The 22071-nt window shown below is 43.7% G+C and overlaps 1 long non-coding RNA gene across 2 annotated transcripts in view; it reads left to right on the top strand.

Moving 5' to 3' along the window:
- Nucleotides 1–20805, top strand: part of LOC143939138 (uncharacterized) — a 31807-nt gene extending 11002 nt beyond the window's left edge. For both annotated transcript variants that reach the window (XR_013263756.1, XR_013263757.1), the window contains exons 2-3: nt 17923–18020; nt 20038–20805. This is a non-coding gene — a long non-coding RNA (uncharacterized LOC143939138). The remainder of the gene's footprint in view (nt 1–17922; nt 18021–20037) is intronic.
- The last annotated feature ends 1266 nt before the right edge of the window (nt 20806–22071 follow it).

Raw genomic sequence — 22071 nt, 5'->3', positions numbered from 1 at the left:
ATTCAAATGGATATCATTTTGGAATCATTACATATGTACAGTGGTGTGAAAAAGTGTTTGCCCCCTTCCTCATTTCCTGTTCCTTTGCATGTTTGTCACACTTAAGTGTTTCGGAACATCAAACCAATTTAAACAATAGTCAAGGACAACACAAGTAAACACAAAATGCAATTTGTAAATGAAGGTGTTTATTATTAAAGGTGAAAAAAAATCCAAACCATCATGGCCCTGTGTGAAAAAGTGATTGCCCCTCTTGTTAAAACATACTATAACTGTGGTTGTCCACACCTGAGTTCAATTTCTCTAGCCACACCCAGGCCTGATTATTGCCACACCTGTTCACAATCAAGGCATCACTTAAATAGGAGCTGCTTGACACAGTAAGGTCCACCAGAAGATCCTTAAAAGCTACACATCATGCCGAGACCCAAAGAAATTCAGGAACAATTGAGAAAGAAAGTAATTGAGATCTATCAGTCTGGAAAGGGTTATAAAGCCATTTCCAAAGCTTTGGGAATCCAGCGAACCACAGTGAGAGCCATTATCCACAAATGGCGAAGACATGGAACAGTGGTGAACCTTCCCAGGAGTGGCCGGCCGCCCAAAATTACCCCAAGAGCGCAGCGACGACTCATCCAAGAGGTCACAAAAGACCCCACAACAACGTCCAAGGAACTGCAGGCCTCACTTGCCTCAGTTAAGGTCAGCGTTCATGCCTCCACCATCAGGAAAAGACTGGGCAAAAATGGCCTGCATGGCAGAGTTCCAAGGAGAAAACCACTGCTGAGCAAAAAGAACATCAAAGCTCGTCTCAATTTCTCCACAACACATCTTGATGATCCCCAAGACTTTTGGGACAACATTCTGTGGACCGATGAGACAAAAGTGGAACTCTTTGGAAGGTGTGTGTCCAAGTATATCTGGCGTAGAAGGAACACTGCATTTCATAAAAATAACATTATACCAACAGTAAAATATGGTGGTGGTAGTGTGATGGTCTGGGGCTGTTTTGCTGCTTCAGGACCTGGAAGACTTGCCGTGATAAAAGGAACTATGAATTCTGCTGTCTACCAAGAGATCCTGAAGGAGAATGTCCGACCATCTGTTTGTGTACTCAAGCTGAAACGAACTTGGGTTCTGCAGCAGGACAATGATCCTAAACACACCAGCAAGTCCACCACCGAATGGCTGAAGAAAAACAAAATGAAGACTTTGGAGTGGCCTAGCCAAAGTCCTGACCTGAATCCTATTGAGATGTTGTGGTATGACCTTAAAAAGGCCGTTCATGCTCGAAAACCCTCTAATGTAACTGAATTAGGACAATTCTGCAAAGATGAGTGGGCCAAAATTCCTCCAGGACGCTGTAAAAGCCTCATTGCACGTTATCGCAAACGCTTGGTTGCAGTTGTTGCTGCTAAGGGTGGCTCAACCAGTTATTAGGTTTAGGGGGCAATCACTTTTTCACACAGGGCCATGATGGTTTGGATTTTTTTTCACCTTTAATAATAAACACCTTCATTTACAAATTGCATTTTGTGTTTACTTGTGTTGTCCTTGACTATTGTTTAAATTGGTTTGATGTTCCGAAACACTTAAGTGTGACAAACATGCAAAGGAACAGGAAATGAGGAAGGGGGCAAACACTTTTTCACACCACTGTATATCAAATGTACCAATGCTGTAAGCACTATTATTTTGCATTGCAGATGTGGTATTATATCCCTGAGGAACATATTAAGTGGATGTAAACACAAATTTTTATTTTTTAATCAAGGCTTGCGCCTTGTACAGTATAGGATTTTATGTCATCTGTGCCCAGTCTGGCCACGAAGAGTTAATCCAGCTCCGAGCCGTTCTATTATCTTTTTTAAGTGAGAAAAAAAAAGACAGAGAAATAGGAGTCTGTCCCCCCCCCCCCCCCTGCTGTGAGTGACAGGTGATTTACACATCTCATGCATAAGCCTGAGAGAGACATTCTGTGTACTTCAGATCCCCTCCTTTCTTCCCCAGCTCTCCCAGGATTGGCTGCTCCACACCTCAGCATGATTGGGCATGCTGAAGTCATGTGGTGACTTTTCTGGGTTTTAACTGGATTTTAGTGATCATAGCAGAAGTTCAGTATAAGAAATACACAGGAGAAAATGCATGTTGACAAGGGGAGTGTAGAGGTGGGCGGAGAGTCTACTGACATCACGACTCCACCCACCGAGCTCCGGGCAACAGACCCACCCACAGAATCTGCAGTTTTTCGGGTCTCATAACAGAGAGAGGGGAGACATTTGAAAGGTAAGGATACATGCAGGACGTATGTATATCCTTATAGATAACCATTATGGCAGTAGTTTAGAAAGGATGAGAGTGTTTACATCCACTTTAATTGTACCTATACTTTGAAGCGCGTTGGATACTCCCACCTCACTGGACTCATCCATCTATGCACCAACAGGGTGGAATGTTAGCCTCTAGATGGGGAATACCACTTTGCAGAACATCTTTGAAGTATTTGATATACAATATATATGTTGACTCGAGTTCATCTTATGATTGTATAATTTCCTTTTACAATTTTTAATGGCAAAATAATTTTTTCAATAAACAATTTTATAAAAATCAATATGCTTATTGCCTTAAAAATCCCAACAAATGAGGACATGCTCTAAAAAAGATACTTATCCATCATGCCATACCATCAGGGAGGTGTGTGATTGGCCCCAAATTTATTCTGCAGCAGGACAATGACCCCAAACATGCAGCCAATGTCATTAAGAACTATCTTCAGTGTAAAGAAGAACAAGGAGTTCTGGAAGTAATGGTTTGGCCCCACAGAGCCCTGACCTAGACATCATGGAGTCTGCCTGGCATTACATGAAGAGACAAAAGGATCTGAGGCAGCCTACTTCCTCAGAAGATCATGGTTAGATCTCCATGTTTGAAACGACCCACCTGCTGAGTTCCTTCACAAACTGTGTGTAAGTGATCTTGGATTTATCTTCTATTCATTTACTTTCCATTTTGTTAATTGCTAAAAAAATAAACTATTAATAACTTCTATTTCTGAAAGCATTCTTAATTCAGAGCATTTTTTCACACTTGCCTAAAAAATTTGCACAGTACTTTACCTCCCCTCACTGGCTTCTACACTTTTTCCTTTGCTTGTTCTGGATGTGGGGGTCTTTGGCTGTCTTTATTGGCCAGCGGAGAAGGACGTGACACCCACACATGTGCACAGGAGTTTTTTTTTCCCATGAAATTTTTATTAAAGTTTTCAATTTTACAGAGATCACAAGAAAGGTTACATAAGGTAAAAGGCAACGTACAAAATATAGCATACATTATAGCCTTGATAATGGCATTCAGCTTCAGATTGTCTTTCAAAGAAGGAGTTTACGCTGAAACCTGTATATTGGAACATTTCCATATCCACATGGGGAATATTTTGTCGTTGGTGGCAAAAGTCGTGTAGCATTCTCCAAATCTCTGTGCTGGAGAATTAGGTTGGTTATGTGAGCGGGGCTCCAAGCAAAATGTTGGTATAAACCGAAGTACGCCACCACAAAACCCATTCACCCCTAACAGGATCAAACTGGTGTACAGGAGTTTATTCATTCCGGCTCTGAAGTATGCTGAGATTATAAAACAGGGATGCGTATGCAGTAAAGACTGTGAAGGTTCACTTTAAATAAGAAAAAAAAATTAAAGCATAGCATTCATATTTAAAAAAAAAACATTGATGATTTAAGGCAGGACTCTGGTGGGGACACCTGACGTAAGGCGGAACTCCAAAGGGGACAGTTGACATAAATCGGTACTCTTTCGGGGACACCTGACATAAGGCAGGACTCTGGTGGGGACATCTGACGTAAGGCAGAATTCCAAAGGGGACACATGACATAAAGCGAGACTCTGGCAGGGACACCTGACATAAGGCGGGAATCTGGTGGGGACATCTGACGTAAGGCGGGACTCTGGTGGGGACATCTGATGTAAGGCAGAATTCCAAAGGGGACACGTGACATAAAGCGAGACTCTGGCAGGGACACCTGACATAATGTGGGACTCTGGTGGGGACATCTGACGTAAAGCTGGACTGATGTAAGTGGGCACTATGATACGGAGATCTGTTGAGAGGGTACACAATACGAACAATGAATATTATAAAAATGCAATGGAAAGTGTACATTGTTTATTTTTTAGACTTCATATGTATACAAGCCTCTGCTGGAAGAGATTTTTTTTTTAGAATGGACCTCTTTTTTAATTCAGAACCCCTGTTTTACATCGTATTTTACATATTCTGTAAGATATATGTGAAAAATGACAAAAATTGTTTGGCCACTTGAGGTTAAAAATGGAGCATATGGCCTGGCAGCAAGAGGGTACATCTTATGCCCTGTACACACGCTCGGACATTCCGACCACAAAGTACAAAACTGGTATTGCATACACACGGTCGGACAAAGTTGTCGGAAAATCCCATAGTTCCGAATGAGGTGACGTTCGTTGCGTACGACGAGACTACATAGAGGCTAGTAGCCAACAGCTGTGGTCTTGTAATTTGATTTGAGCATGCGTGGCACTTTGTCCGTCGGAATTCTCTACAAACGAGCGGAAAAAGTCTGATGGGATTTTTTTGGTCTGAAAATTTTAGATCCTGCTCTCTCGGAATATCTGATGGAAAAAGTGCGATAAAGCCCACACACGATCGGATTTTCCAACAATATAATCCGATCGCTCCTTTTCCGTCGGAGTTTCCGACCGTGTGTACAGGACATAAGTGTGTAATACATCCTGCTGTGTCTTTTGTTAGAAATGTCTGAGTGTATCACTCACTAATGGACACCCAGACTTTATATCCAGAGTGGTGTTCCTTTTGGATTCTTCCATTTCACAGACTTGCTTTTCTTCCTCCATCTTTTCTTCCTGCTCTTAATTGTGTCTGTCTCGTTCACACCGGCGGTGACCTCTGTCACTTTGGTGGGGTTCTGCGTCCAGGGCCACACAGATGTCATATTTGGGTGCATCTGTGGACATGTTTCATGAGAACCCATGCACAGATCTTTCTTTTTATAGAAGAAATATTTTTTCACTCCCTTCGCCTTTGTCAGACATTCTGCAAACTGTTTGTCGCACTCACATGCCATCCTGCCACAGAGCGAAGAAGATTTGCATTCTGTTTTTGACTGATGGCAGGAAAAGCGATACAACTGCCACTTAATCTTGCTGTGGCATTGCAGATCCACCCTCGCATAACGGTAACAACAGTCATGAAGCAGGCAGCATCGATCCACATCATCGACAGGTGTCCCTGTGCCACCAGCACCACAGTAACACCCATATTGGTTGATGGCCAACAAGGGAATCCTAAGTTTTTCTCTGTAGCACCAAAGAGTCACCACCATATCCAGCAAACTGCGCTTTTCACGCACCGGAGTGTTGCTACAATTTCCAAGCATCTGGTAGTGGGTGTAGCTTGTGTAGACCAGGATGAAGAGCAAAGGCTTGATCATTGCAAATATGTGGCATGAAGTGGGGATTTTCTGTTGAGAAACAAAACCAAATTATTTATAGCTGTAAAAAAAAAAAAAAAAAAAAAAAACCTGCAGGCCTTAATCAAACAGGTAACACCAACCTACCCCCAAGTAACCCACCTAAAAGATCGCATGCAACCACTAGGGTCTTATATATGCTGTAGCTGGAATGTTTCGCGTAAACCTTGTGTCTTGTTCTAACGGGCAATGATGCTGATCTGTGGAGGGGTGTCCCAAGAGACAGCGGCCGATAGCTATCGCGGAGCGCCAGCCTGTTTTTTCTTGTGAGGTGACCCGACGGGACCTGAGAGATGGTGGCCGGATTAAGAAGGTCCAAAGACACTCAGCTGTGAATCGGAGAATCAGATCGATTCAGCTGAGCGATACAGAGCATCTGGCCCAGCTGACGGAAAGACAAGCTACAGTCACCAGACCAAAGTGATCACGTGGAACTCTGATCCAGTTGGTGAGCGGGTTACGGCCCACCGTTTGTCAACTTTTGCACGCAGTTAGACTCGCATACAGGCTTCATTGGAATCTGCGCTTCCACTGAGGCATAGTAGAGCCACTGACACAGAGCAGGCTTAAGGCCTATTTACTTTTGCACCTCAGCGCATGTAAATAAGTTACTGGAGTTACCAAGAGCATTTCCTTAATCCTCCATGAACTTTGGATTACAAATACAAAAGAGTGACTTTACCTAGCGAAGAAAAGAAAACCCCGGATTGAAGTACTTTAAGTGAGGCCTCACGTATAGCCTTTAAAGAGAGGGGAGTTCCCAGGTTCATACAAATATATTTACATACATCTATTATATTGAAATATATTGTGCTGTCGTCCTATGTTGGGATGACAGCACAATCACTGTAACCACCTGTCGAAATATTTTACAGTAAACAATATTTCTGGTTAAGTATCCAGTTGTGTGGCGTATTGTTTTTCCCCACCAGGTGGAGCCAGTGGATCCTGAGGGTAAAATACAGGTACTTTGCATTGTTTTATATTATATTGTATTACATTGCACCACAGTTGCGCCAAGGGGATTGAGTCAAGTTAGTGGGGAGGTCTAGTCTAGGTAGAGTGCAGACCCAATCAAAACCAGAAACTCCTTCGGGGGTTAGTGCTACAGCACAGTAAAGCACCTTTTTCTATAGTTGTATTTTGCAGTCAAATGACCACAAAGCGTTCTGTATTATCCTTTTCCAGATAGTGAAGGGCATTTAATGGAGGGGTGCATTGATTTGTTAAACACGCCGTGTACTCTGCATCCCATAAGGCTGATGCAGCATTCAAGAAGGAGCTTCCATGAGTCAATGTGATCAAGTAACTAGAGCTGGACAGGAGGCTTGGCCACTAATCTGACCACTGGAGATAAAACGACACTGTGTGCGTCAGCACAACATCTCTTATCTTAGCAGAAGTTGCAGTACTTTGCATACTGACCACATTGACATGCATCTAGTTCCATGCTTGGAGTGGTCAGAAATGAATGAAAACTAGAAATGGGGAACTTTCCGAAATATAGTAAAATGAAAAAGTGAAATATCCACCCATCAATACAGTGCTACAATATCTGTATAGACATCACAGAAAATGATAATATGTGAAAGAAATAAAAAACAAACTTAAAACATCAATATCTATCTCTAAAGAGTCCCAAAACAAGTGTAACTCGATCCTTCTTTTGTATAGAGCTCTTCCATAAACCACTGTGCTTCTTTGTATAAACAGCATAAAACATAAATTCAGTGTAGATTGACGCGTCACTTCGCCAATTCAAATGGACACCCACTCACCAGATAACATTGCCTCTCTTTAAAAAAAGATCAGCAAAAAATAATTCTAAACTCCTGTTGTTCGGTACAGATGTGTAGCCAGGAGCTGGACTACAGTAGTATGGAGGGAGAGACACTGTTTAATTTCTGCTTCCTGTTCTACAGATACTGAAGCCAGACTGCATTCTTCTATTCTGGTCAGCAGAGGGGAGAGCCATACACCTATATGCAGAGAACCTTACATAAGGGAACTGCTTACCTTATGAACTACACACATGCACGATAGTACATGTGTATGGTCTACAAAATACTTCTATGCTCTGGGGATGGGCAAGAGAGAGACTTATATAGAATGGTCCAGGAAAAGCTGCGCTCTTGGTGCTGCATGAGTTCTGAGGGTCATAGCCACAGATCCTCGTTCTTAGGGGGATTATTTCTCTAAGGCCCACGTTATCTGCCAGCAAGAGTGTGAGGTATCTGGCAGCCCAGCCCACATCTCATTTCCTCTCTCACTGCTGTTCACAGTACCGATCACTCACTGTGTTCATTCATGACTGAGGCATAGTAAATACAGTTTACTATGCTTCAGTTTGTGAATCAACAGGAAGCCGCTCAGCACAGAGCACTTGCCATTTATTCACTGTGCAGTGCAGTTGAAGCGGCAGAGAATGGGAATCTCAGTCCTCAGCTCCTTCCTCTGTCTCAAAAGTGAGACATCAGGGGTCTGTTAGACCCCTGATATTTCACCAAAGCTCCCCAATTCCTGAAACAAAATCTGTACAGTTAACCACTTACAAAACATTTAACACACATTTAAAAACAGCAGCAGGTTTGAAAGGGGAAGAAAGACTCATAGGTAATACACAACACCCCACCCGCCAAGAAAAGTTCAGGTAGTGGTCCAAGGGGCCCATATCTTGTCATATTTCCATTGACAACCTCTGTTTATATAAGTTATTCTATACATGGGCAGGGCAGTGGCTATCAGAGCTTCCCAGGAGGAGATGGGGGGAGGTGATATCCATTTCAGGAGAATATGTTTTTTAGCATAAAATAGGAGATAGGATATCAACACTTTTAGCCCTTGTACACACGGTCGGACATTCCGACAACAAAATCCGTCGGATTTTGTCTGACGGATTTTGTCCGAAACTTGTGTTGCATACACACGGTCGTTGTCGGAAGTTGTCGGAAAATCCGATCGTACGTAACGTAACATGATGATGTTATTTCGTTACGATGGGACTATGTTCAGGCTAGTAGCCAATAGCTTTGGTCTAGGAATTTGATCTGAGCATGCGTGGTACTTTGTCCGATCGGAATTCTCTACACACAATAGGACAAACTCCGATCAGATCAAGTTGTTGGAAAGTTTTATAGCCCAGCTCTAAAACTTTGTCCGTCGGATATTCCGACGGAAACAGTTCGATGGAGCCCACACACAGTCGGATTATCCGACAACATGGTCCGATCAGACATTTTCCGTCAGAATGTCCGACCGTGTGTACAAGGGCTAAAACTATGGGAGCGCTGCGCATCATCATGAACCTTCAACAGTGCCAACTGCAGTCTTAAGCCGCGTACACACGGTCGGAGAATCCGTCGGAATGCGTCTTATCGGACCGTGTCGTCAGATAATCCGACTGTGTGTGGTATGCATCGGACTGATTCCGTCCAAATCTCCGGCCGACCCAATTTTCCAACATGTTGGAAATTTTTCCCGACCAACTGGGCCGGTCGGACGTAATCCGATCATGTGTAGAGAATTTTGATCGGACCAAGTGCCACGCATGCTCAGATCAAATTCCTACATCAAAGCTATTGGCTACTAGCCTGAATGTAGTCCCATCGTAATGAAATTACGTCATCACGTTCTGAAAGATCTGATTTTTCCACAACTTAGTCCGACCGTGTGTATGCAACAGTTTCGGACACAATCCATCAGACTAAATCTGACGGACAAAATCCAACGGATTTGGTTGGCAGAATCTCCGACCGTGTGTACAGGGGCTAAGATTTATTTCGCTGAAAACTTCTGACCAAAAAGATATTATAACCAGGCATTCCCAAAACATATGGAAGAAAGTCCCACCTATGTCTTAGGCCGCGTACACACGGGCGGATTGTATGGCATACTTAGTCCGTCATACAATCCGACGGACAGTCCGTCCTACTTTCGAATGAACGGACTTGACCACACACGGATGCACAAACAGTCCGTCGAAAGCTTGCGCGATAACGTGTTCAGCACGTACGACGGGACTAGAAATAGGAAGTCCAATACACAGCAATGCAACCTTTCGCCGTGTAAATCCTTTCTGGGCATGCGCCATTCTTAGTCCGTCGAACTAGCCTACTGACGAGCGGACTGTCCGCTGAAACCAAAGTATGACGGACAGTATTACGGAAATTCCGAAATACTTAGCACGCCAGACTGCACGCTGAAAAAGTCAGCTGAAGCCCACACACGAGCGGACTGTCCGCTGAAATGTGTTTCGACGGACTAAGTTGGCCATACAGTCCACCCGTGTGTACGCGGCTTTACACTTAGGTCATATAGGATCTCAATCAGGGGATATACAATGTAATTTCTGGGGAGTGCAGTCAATTCTGTGCAGGAATTTCACCTGAATACGTTTATCCCTGGAGGAGATGACCAACTTAGGACCATGCTCCAGACAGTCATCCCAATCCTCTGTCCAGTGATGGTATGACCCCATGCCACACCTCCTGCAGGGGAATCAGTGCCCAGAAGTGCAGCATATAAGGTTGAAAGAGGCTTGTCTAAATCCCCAGGGGATACAAGTTCCTCAATAGGATCAGCCTGGAGGAGTGGCGGCTGAGTAAATTGTGCCCTGGAGCGCCTGTCTTTACACGCACACTAAATTTAATGGCATCCCAGTCTTAGTCCGTAGAGTTCAATATTGAGTTGGCCCACCCTTTGCAGCTATAACAGCTTCAACTCTTCTGGGAAGGCTGTCTACAAGGTTTGGGAGAGTGTCTATGGGAATATTTGGCCATTCTTCCAGAGGAGCATTTGTGAGGTCAGGCGCTAATGTGAACGAGAAGGCCTGGCTTGCGGTTTCTGCTCTAATTCATCCCAAAGGTGTTTATCGGGTTGAGGTCAGGACTCTGTGCAGGCCAGTCAAGTTCCTCCACCCCAAACTCGCTCATCAATTTCTTTATGGACCTTGCTTTGTGCACTGGTGCGCAGTCATGTTGGAACAGAAAGGGCCATCCCCAAACTGTTCCCGCAAAGTTAGGGAGCATGCAATTGTCCAAAATGTCTTGGTATGCTGACGCCTTAAGAGTTCCCTTTACTGGAGCTAAGGAGCCAGGGCCAACCCCTGAAAAACAACCCCGGCCCACACCGTAATCCCCCTCCACCGAATGATTTGGACCAGTGCACAAAGCAAGGTTCATAAAGACATGGATGAGCGAGTTTGGGGGTGGAAGAACTTGACTGGCCTGAACAGAATCCTGACCTCAACCAGATCGAACACCTTTGGGACGAATTAGAACAGACTGTGAGCCAGGCCTTCTCGTCCACATCAGTGTCTGACCTCACAAATGTGCTTCTGGAAGAATGGTTACACATTCCCATAGACACACTCCTAAACCTTATGGACGGCCTTCCAAGACTCGACTCTCCCTCCTCATTGGGCGAGACAGCCGCGGCAGTCAACCAAAGTCAGTGAGCCAATGAGGAGAGAGAGGGGTGGGGCCTAGGCACAGCTCCATATCTGATTGGACACATGGAGCTGAGGCTTGGCTTGGGTGCTGCATAACAAGCTGCTTGCTGTGGGGGCCAGGGGGACCCCAGAAGAGGAGGATCGGGCGCTCTGTGCAAAACCACTGCACAGTCAGGGTAAGTAAGACATGTTTAAAAAAAACAAAAAAAAACCTTTAGTATCACATTCAGTTTGTGAATGAACAGGAAGCCAAGGAAGCACAGAGAACTTCCCATTCATTCACTGTGCAGTGCAACTGAGGCTGCAGAGAAAGGGACTAAGGAATCTCAAAAGTGAGACATCAGGGGTCTGTTAAACAAAAAAAAATAATAATAATAATAAAAACTACTGACACCAATCTCTGCCCTACTGACAAAGTCCACTGCACTACTGACACCGTCTACTGTTCAACTGACTGACACATGAATGAATGAATAAAATACTTGTATAGCGCACAATGCGAACTGAATCGCCTCTAGGCCACTGCCCTGCTGACACTGTCCATTTTTTAAGTACATTTTAAAATGTTTGTTTACATATATTTAAGAGTGTGTGTGTGATATATATATATATACACACAGTATCTCACAAAAGTGCACCCCTCACATTTATGTAAATATTTTATTCTATCTTTTCATGTAACAACACTGAAGAAATGACACTTTGCGGCAATGTAAATTAGTGAGTGTGCAGCTTGTATAACATTTGCTGTCCCCTCAAAATAACTCAACACACAGCCATTAATGTCTAAACCTCTGGCAACAAAAGTGAAAATGTCCAAATTGGGCCCAAAGTGTTAATATTTTGTGTGACCACCATTATTTTCCAGCACTACCTTAACCCTCTTGGGCATGGAGTTCACAAGAGCTTCACATGTTGCCACTGGAGTCCTCTTCCACTTCTCCATGATGACATCACAGAGCTGGTGGATGTTAGAGACCTTGCACTCCTCCACCTTCCATTTGAGGATGCCCCACAGATGTCCAATAGGGTTTAGGTCTGGAGACATGCTTGGCCAGTCCAACACCTTTACCTTTCAGGTAATTTAGCAAGGCAGTGGTCGTCTTGGAGGTTTGTTTGGGGTCGTTATCATGTTGGAATACTGCCCTGCGGCCCAGTCTTCGAAGGGAGGGGATCATGCTCAGTATGTCACAGTAAGGGCCGGTTCACACAGGGGGCGATGCGAGGCGACACCGACTTGCCTCGCCGCGACCTGCCGCGACCTCAGCGGCGACTTGCAAATTACTTCTGTATAGAAGTCAATGCAAGTCGCCCCGAGGTCGCCCAAAAGTAGTACAGGAACCTTTTTTCTGAGTCGGAGCGACTCGAGTCGCTCCTCTCAGAACGGTTCCATTGTACAGAACGGGGGCGACTTGTCAGGTCGCGGCACGGCAAGTCGTGTCGACTCGTGTCGCCCCCTGTGTGAACCGGCCCTAAATGTTGGCATTCATGGTTCACTCAATAAACTGTAGCTCACCAGTGCCAGCAGCACTCATGCAGTCCCAGATCATGACACTCCCACCACCATGCTAGACTGTAGGCAAGACACACTTGTCTTTGTACTCCTCACCAGGTTGCCGCCACACACGCTTGACACCATCTGAACCAAATAAGTTTATCTTGGTCTCATCAGACCACAGAACATGGTTCCAGTAATCCATGTCCTTAGTCTGCTTGTCTTCAGCAAACTGTTTGTGGGCTTTCTTGTGCATCATCTTTAGAAGAGGCTTCCTTCTGGGATGACAACCAGGCAGACCAATTTGATGTAGTGTGCGGCGTATGGTCTGATCACTGACAGGCTGACCCCCCACCCGTTCAACCTCTGCAGCAATGCTGGCAGCACTCATACATCTATTTTCTAAAGACAACGTCTTGGCCACCGTGCTGCAGCTCAATTTCAGGGTCTTGCCAATCTTCTTATAGCCTAGGCCATCTTTATGTAGAGCAACAATTCTTTTTTTCAGATCCTTAGAGAGTTCTTTGCCATGAGGTGCCATGTTGAACTTCCAATGACCAGTATGAGAGAGTGAGAGCGATAACACCAAATTTAACACACCTGCTCCGCATTTACACCTGAGACCTTGTAACACTAACGAGTCACGTGACACTGGGGAGGGAAAATGGCTAATTGGGCCATATTTGGACATTTTCACTTAGAGGTGTACTCACTTTTGTTTCCAATGGTTTAGACATTAATGGTTGTGTGTTGAGTTATTTTGAGGGGACAGCAAATTTTCACTGTTATACAAGCTGTACACTCACTACTTTACATTGTAGTAAAGAGTCATTTCTTCAATGTTGTCACATGAAAAGTTAGAATAAAATATTTACAAAAATGTGTCCTCACTTTTGTGAGATACTCTATATACATACTCAAACACACACATATGTGTATTTGACCTTTTGGGGTGCAAACCCTAATGCAATAGGCTGTTCAAATCTATGGCAATCCTACATCCCCCAGGTGAGTCAGATGAGGCACACTCGTGGTCAGAATTTCGGCCAGCAAAAGACCAAAAAGAGCTTTTCGTCGGAAAATGTGACCATGTGTATGCTCCATCGGATTTTTGCTGGGCGAATTTCCGCCAGCAAAAGATTAAGAGCAGGACATTCCGATCGTGTGTATGCAATTCCGACGCGCATAAACTCACGCATGCTCAGATTCAACTACGAGACGGAAGCTATTGGCTACTGGCTATTAAACTTTCTTTTTCTAGTCCCGTCGTACGTGTTGTACGCCACCGCGTTCTTGACGGTTGGAATTTGGTGTATGCAAGACAGCTTGAGCGGAATTCCGTTTCGGAAAACCATCAGAGCTTTTTCTGACCAAAATTTCGATTGTGTGTAGGCGGCAAGAGAGTTTGAGATTCTTAGAAAGGTCAAGGCAGAGATCAAGAGGACCCATGCTTTACAGTGACCCCTGCGGTGTCTCCTCCTCCTCCTGTCACTCATATCATAAGATCATTTGAAAATAAATCAACAAATAGCATATGATTGCTAAAACCAAGTGCTGTTTATTACCACTTCAATACCGGGCACTTTCAACCCTTTCCATCCCAGGCTAATTTTCAGCTTTCAGCGCTCTCGCACTTTCAGCGGTCATGCAACACTGTACGCAAATGAATTTTTTATAATTTTGATCACACAAATAGAGCTTTATTTTGGTGTTTTTTGCTCACTATTTATTTATTTTTTTGTGATATAAGTGGAAAAAGAGCCCGGGTCCGGGTGACATGAGCGCATTGGGATTGCGCCGCTGCTGGGGAAAATGATCCCTCTCCTTCTGAAGGACGTTCCTGAACGTCCACTCAGAAGGAAGTAGTGCCCACCCGGCTGTATATGTGCAGTGGCCAGGTGGGAGGTGGTTAAAGAGCAAATATACTCACAAACATTTGTCATCAATATGACTTTCTCAAGGTCCAGGCATCCAGTGGTGTCCTCACCCGAGCCGATTCTTGAATTGGCTCTTGGGTGCTGGTATCACCATCTTGGCTAAGGGAAACCGACAGTGAAGACTTGCAGCTTCACAGCTGGTTTCCTACTGCAGATTCCTGAAATGCGCTGTGCTTTGAGAATGGGTCAGCTGTGGGGGAAGGGGGAGGGGCCTAACCTCTGACTTGCTTCGGCACGGCCAACTGAGCCGAAAGTGGGAGCGGGTACCTGTCAAAACCATGCCAAATGTGGCAGCGGAGGCAAGGAGGAGGAAGAAAAGCTTCCCTTTTTGGCTGGAGCTATGCTTTGAGCAATATGAAGCAATCAGAATATACAGAATATGTAAATTTCTTGTTTAAATTTGCTTAAGTTTAAATATGAGATGAGAAATAAAAGAAAGGAGAAGGAAGAAAAAAAATGGAGGGGGGGGGGGACTGCGTGCGTATTTACTTAACACAACACCATCTTTTATAAATTCACCATGCTGGTGTAATATTGTATTTGCGCGCACTAATTCATTTTAATGTATTTTTTGCCTGAAAATATGCATTTGATAAATAACTGGCCAAATATGTGACATTAAAAAAAGTGCAACTACACACATATTTAGGCTATCCTGTGGCTGGAGTAATGGCCTGCAGGAGTCTGAGCTATTCTTCTGTGAGCCACTGATTGTGGTTGCAAAGTTTTGTAGGATCAAATGCAAAAAGTATGAAATGCACATTTGTTTTATTAATGAATATGAGGTTATTTCGTTATTTTGTTTCAAAATATAGAGTAAAGCTGGATACACACTATACAATTTTCTTCAGATTTTTTTTCCTTTAGATTTACCAAAACCATATAATATGAGGTCCAACCTAAACCCTTTCAATTTGTATGCAGTCAGGCAGGCCCTTTCACTACAGAGTCAAATGTAAATCTAAAGGAAATACAACAACATAAGATGTATAGTGTGTATCCAGCTGTACAGTGTGTGTGTTTTTTTTTTTTTTTTGTTATTAGTATTATTCTATTTTGTGGTTGTTATGCCCCATACACACGATCAGAAATTCGGCCAGCAAAGGACCGATGAGAGCTTTTGGTCGGAAAATGTGACTTTTGCTGGCGGAATTTCAGCCAGCAAAAGATTGCGAGCATGTTCTCAATTTTTCGTTCGGAAAAAGTTCAGATTGGAAATTCTGATCGTCTATACCAGTGATGGTGAACCTTGGCACCCCAGATGTTTTGGAACTACATTTCCCATGATGCTCAGCTACACTGCTCAGTGCATGAGCATCATGGGAAATGTAGTTCCAAAACATCTGGAGTGCCAAGGTTCGCCATCACTGGTCTATACCGATTCCGACGCGCAATTTGTACGCATGCTCAGAAACAATTCGACGCATGCTCGGAAGCATTGAACTTAATTTTTTCGGCTCGTCGTTGTACGTCACCACGTGTATGCAAGCCAAGCTTGAGTGGAATTCCATCGGAAAAAACAGCCAAGATTTTTACGACGGAAATTCCGCTCGTGTGTACGCGGCATTAGGCATGGGGGGGGGGGGGGTGTAAGCACTTACAATTCTTTTTTTCAGCTTTAAAGGGGATATCTAAAACCTAAAATAATTAACATTATATTTATCAGCTTACCAATCCACAGATGTGGTAGCAGCAGCCGCAATAGTTATATATATTTTTTTCAAGATATTTCTTCCTGTGTTCCGGCCTGCGACACCACCTGCCCAAGGGTGACAATGCTTATTCACTGCAGAGGAGCAAACTTAACACCCTAGGATGCTCTTTCGACTTGGACTACAAACACCTCCTTCTATCCTATACTTCATTACATACAGAGGAGTTGTTATGTAGTTCTCAGATGTTCGATGGGAATGCTGAAAACATTGTTTTAAGATTTTAGTTCGGTGTGAAATTACAAAGACGCTGGATTTCTAGCAGGATCAAGAGGAAGGTTTCTGTACTTGCAGAACGTGTGCTATAAAAAGAGAATTAATGCAGACATCACAACTAAAGGCTGGTAGGCTGCAATATATTTATTTGTATTCTTGAATTTAGATATACTGTAATGTGATAGAGGGACAACCCCATACAAACCCTAAAGTGGTTGCATATTCCTTTCCACACCAACAATATTGAAGACAATAACTATTGTGATGGGGACAGGATCCATAAACATGTTGGTAAAAGAAGCCTAAAATCTTGTCTTCTGTGAAGATAAATGAGGGCGTCTCCTCTTCACATGCTCAATCTTGGGGTTATAAAGCAAGAGTTGCCAGTACACAAAACCCTGATTAGCTGCCAATGGTAATAGCTCTTAATACATTACTGCTCATCACTCCTGCTTAGTTTGTTAAAGGTAGGTACTCCAAAGCTACCTACAGACTTTAGATTGGGCATGCAGTTTACAATCCAGCTACTGAAAGACCTTTTACAATAAAGGTCTCTACTAGTGTGCATGTTTATATTAGTTATAAGTGCACGTTTATACCTATAAAGAGGCATACAGTACAATTGACTGGGAACCCAACCTGGCCAATTGACTAAAAACTTAGGTGGCTTGGCCAGGAGATGTCCTTCCAGGTCAGGAGCTACTTGCAGTCCTTTCCTAATCTGGTTGACCTTTATCTGTTTTCCATACAAAAATCTATTTTATATTAAGTCACAGTACCTGCTTTCACAAGATGTCTTGTCTGATGTTTGCTGTCTTCTTTTTGCTTTCTTACTGCCTTTCCTAGTCGTGGATGTTGATGTCCCGGAATGCCCTGCACCGTATAATTATGCCTTCAACTCCTCTCAAGCCGAGTACTGATCCAATAAGAGTCTTTTTAGTCAACCTAGTCCTCCTGATGCAGCCAGTAAATGCGCCAGATTTTGCAGCGTTCTTTTGGCTGGTGGCAGAAAGAGACTATATATAACACATTTGGTTTTCTTACCCATCAATTAAGTTTCTCTTGGCACCGGTCCCTATACTAGCTATGTGGAATGACTATATGCAAACAATTTGGGAGAAGCATATTCTCATCTTGTTTTTGGGGTCTTGTTTTATTCAAGTAAGTCTTTACTAAGGAAACATGGCAGCTTTCATTGACCTTCTCAAATGCCAGCCCTCTGGCTTGCCCTGTGTTAGTGACTGTTAAAGTGTTACTAAACCCAGGACCCTGTATTCACTATATCTGCTCTCCCACAGTACACAGAACACGGAAATGCTATAGTTTTAGTAGATATAAACTGCTAAATACCTTTTCTCATCAGCAGTCAGAGCATTCCTGTGACTTGTATCAGTGTCTGCTTAAAGCTTGTAGGAGGAGTTTTCATTCTCCCCTTATACTCTGTCTGGACAGTGCTGATTGACCCTGTGCTGATCACATGGACTCTCCCAAGAAAAAAAAAAACTCTCTAGCAATACACACCAAACTGAGCATGTGCAGCCTGACTCCTAATGCTCTATTCTATCAGTAGATGGATCGGAGTCAGTCAAAGAAGAGGAGGATCAGAGTGACAGGACCACACAGCCTTTATACACAATGCAGAAGATTAATCCTTTAGGTTCCACAGTGAGTATAACAAACACGCTTTACTGCATATACACACTGATTTTATTGTTGTCAGTTTAATAACACTTTAAGTAGAATGAGATATTGTCAATGGCAGCTTCCATGTTTAAATCAGGAAAGTTTTCCTTTAACCACTTGCCGACCAGCCACCGTCATTATACTGCGGCAGATCGTGTCATTCCCACAAACCGCTGTACTGGTACGTCGGCTCCTTTCAGAGCCATAGCAGGCATACGCGCTCACTGAATGGCGGGGGACCTGATGCGTGTGACCAGCGGCCGCGATGTCCGCCGGCCACCTGTGATCGCAGGCACAAGAGCTAGAATGGGGATTTGTGTATGTAAACACACAAATCCACATTCTGAAGGGAGGATAGACAGATCTGCTGTTCCTAGTAATTAGGAACAGCAATCTGTCTCCTCCTCCAGTCAGTCACATCCCCCCACAGTTGCAAACACACACGAGGGAACACATTTAACCCCTTGATCGCCCCCTAGTGTTAACCCCTTCCCTGACAGTGACATTTACACAGTAATCAGTAATTGCTGTATAAATGTCTGTGGTCCCAAAAAAGTGTCAAAAATGTTCTATCTGTCCGCCGCAATGTGGCAGTCTTGCTAAAAATCACAAATCACTGCCATTACTAGTAAAAAAAATAAAAATAAAAAAAAAAGATAAAAATGCCATAAATCTATCCCCTATTTCGTGGACGCTATAACTTTTGTGCAAACCAATCAATATACGCTTATTGCGATTTTTTTTTAACAAAAATATGTAGAAGAATACATATTGGCCTAAACTGATGAAGACATTTTTTATTTATTTTTAATTTGGGGGATATTTATAGCAAAAAATAAAAAATATTTTTTTTCTTCAAAATTCTCACTCTTTTTTTGTTTATAGCGCACAAAATAAAAACCGCAGAGGTGATCAAATGCCACCAAAAGAAACCTATTTGTGGCAAAAAATGGACGTAAATTTTGTTTGGGTACAGTGTTGCGCGACCGCGCAATTATCAGTTAAAATGGTCTGGTCATTAAAGGCCGGTTCACATTATTGCAATGGCAGACATCGCATGTAATTCGCAGCGCACTGCTGTTCACATTACATGCAATGTCTGTGCGGTGCGATGTCAGCCATACAGATAGTATTGTTGATATCGCACCACATTCGGTGCAAACACGCACAGGACCCTTTTTTCTGTTCGGACCTAAATCGGATCGCATGTGTATTCATACCTATGCGATCCAATTCATGTCCGAACTGTCAGTTCGCAGTGCAATATGCGAGCTGAAATGGGGGTGTTGTTAACATATAATGACACTCCCCAGCAGTTCGCATATGGCAGTGTGAACTGCCATGCGTGTCTGATGCAATGTGGGAACCCGCAGTTGATTCGAAGGGCTCTCGCATCACAATAGTGTGAACCGGCCCTTAGGGGAAAAATCTTCTGGGTTGAAGTGGTTAAAGTGACTAAACCAGTGAATAAAAGATTTACCAATAAAGAAGTTAGTAGATTGTAAGCTCCAAGGAGCAGGGCCCTCTGATTCCTCCTGTATTGAATTGTATTGTAACTGTACTGTCTGCTCTCATGTTGTAAAGCACTGCGCAAATTATATAAATCCTGTATAATAATATTAATAAATACTGACCTCTCCTGCTCTACCTCTACTGCTTGCCCCCCACCCACCGTCAAAGGATGGCGGGGCGGTGCGGCTCTTGTTCTGGGAAGCTGTCATATGACGGCGTCCCAGAACGGCCACTCTCTAGGCCCTCTAGGCCAGCAAGATGGTGCTTTACCAGTGTATACGAGAGGAAAACATGCTGTGCTGGTCTGGGCTTGCCCTGGGGCATATGGGTCTCCTTGGTTGTGCTCCTGTGTCTGCCTCAGGACCTATTTTTAACCATCCACCCCCCATACTACTGTGATCAGGCAAGAATTATATTTATATGTTATATGTACTGCTAATTGGAGCTATACGTTTATGCTTATGTTGTTTTGTCCCTTATATTTCAGCACAACACTCACTCGACCAGTCCTGAGGAAGCGAGAATCTTCGTAAAACCTGCTGACTTCTGAGTATGGAGGACCTGTGGACACTTTTATAGAGGAATTATGCTCATGTTATGTGGCTACTGTTAGACTTTGGACATGCTGCTGAGGTATATGTTTGGATGATATACACGCTACACAGGGCTGGTGCAAGGATTTTTGACACCGGCCTAGACGAAACCTCATTTTGCTGCTCCCCCTGGCTCCACCCCTGACTCCACCCCCTTTGCCCTTTCTATGTACACACCACCTTTTTACTGAAGTGCCCATTAAATGCAGCCCACCGGTACCCTTCAAATGCAGCCTCACCAGCGCCCATCAATGCAGCCTACCAGTGCCCATCAATGCAGCTTACCAGTGCTCATCAATGAATGTTTGCTTGCTTCCATTCACTCTGGAGTCGGGACACAGACACGGTCCTCCGCCGCCATTGTGCCTCTGACACTGTGTGCGAACGGAGTGGCAGCTGCCTGCTGATGCTGAAACTTTCTGCAGAGAGAAGAGAGTAGGAACACCAGTGGCTGGGCATCCTAGCAAGCAGTGTGCCCTAGGTGGCTGCCTAGTTTGCCTAGTGGTAGCACCGGCCCTGACGCTGCAGTGTCCCTCTTTGCTCCATCTCAGGGCTGGGTGGTATTGAGTATCTAACTTTAGTGGTCTGGGGTGTTGCCTTTCTTTTTATACTGATTTTAATATTGTTTTGTAATAAAATGATATGATTCTATATAAACTGCCTCTTGGTGTACTGATAAAGTCTGCCTTTTTTGGTAACAATCGTATGTTACAAACATTTTGTGTAATAATTGAGGATGATGCATTGTGAGGGTCCCCTTTGTGCTGTCTAGTTTTATTTTTTCTATTAAACAGGGCAAAGAACTGCTAAGGTTCTAAGGAACACGAGATGCAGTTGGTTGAATTAAAAATTAAACTTGCTATTGTAATGATAGGCAAGATCAATCTCTGCCTAAAGGCATTAGAAGACGTTCACCTGATCCAGCTGTTGGCAGTCATGTCTGCACCGCCAGCGGCCCTCTAATTTTTTGTAGGCAGCTTCAGATACGGCTTTTGTCAGATTTGTTTGCCGTCACTAGACCTTGTCACTAAAATCAACAATATGTAAGGAATAGATTGGGAAAAGCATAGACCCTTTACCAAGTTTTTATTGCACAAATGGGGAGGAAGGCAATAAGAGCATCACATCAATAATCAAAATGCAAACATGATTTTGATTGGTCCATATAAGACCCCTTTGACACTGGAGGCGTTTTACAGGTGCTAAATGGCTAAAAATAGCGCCTACAAAGAACCTGAAAAATGGCATCCCTGCAACCCCAAGCGGTGCGCTTGCAGGACATTCGAAGCAGCGTCTTTTAAGCAGTTTAGGAGCGCTGTATACACCATTCCTTCACTGCCCATTGAAATGAATGGGCACCGCTGCTGAAGCGCCTGCAAAGTGCTTCGGCAGGATCGCTTTTCAGGAGCATTTAACCCTTTCTTCTTCTTCTAAAACTACAGTAAAGCGCGGCTAAAACTAGCATCGCTTTACCGTTAACGCGGCCCGCTGTGAGTGTGAAAGGGCTCTTAGAGTGAAGTAAAATCCATGTCTTTCAGGGGCTCCAACAGTCCCCCTTCAGAAATTGCTATAGCCAAAGAAAGCCTTTAAAGTTAAACCAAAGATAGGAGCAGCAGCAGTAGTAATGGTTGGTTGCACAGTTGGGGCTGGTTCACACCACAAAAATGCACTCCAGATACGTCTCTGCATGCACGTTTTTAACACATTTGTGGCGCGTTCCAGTGTTTTTTTTTTTAATGTGTTTCTGTGCATTCCAGATGCTTTTTTTTGTTTTCTACTGTTTTTTCTTTTCCCTGTACTGGGGCTGGTGCATTTTTCATGCATTCCAGTGCATTCCGGTGCATTTTTGATGCGTTTAACTGCGTTCCAATACAGTCAAGTACAGGAAAAATTTAACATGTTCTGCTTTTTTTTCTGGAACTGGAAAG

The sequence above is a fragment of the Lithobates pipiens genome, unplaced genomic scaffold (assembly GCF_037356315.1).
Source record: "Lithobates pipiens isolate NorthernLeopardFrog02 unplaced genomic scaffold, aLitPip1_a1.2 Scaffold_10, whole genome shotgun sequence".
In the NCBI taxonomy this organism is placed as follows: domain Eukaryota; kingdom Metazoa; phylum Chordata; class Amphibia; order Anura; family Ranidae; genus Lithobates; species Lithobates pipiens.
The sequence above is the reverse complement of the archived record's forward strand: the minus strand, read 5'-3'. Positions and strand labels throughout refer to the sequence as shown.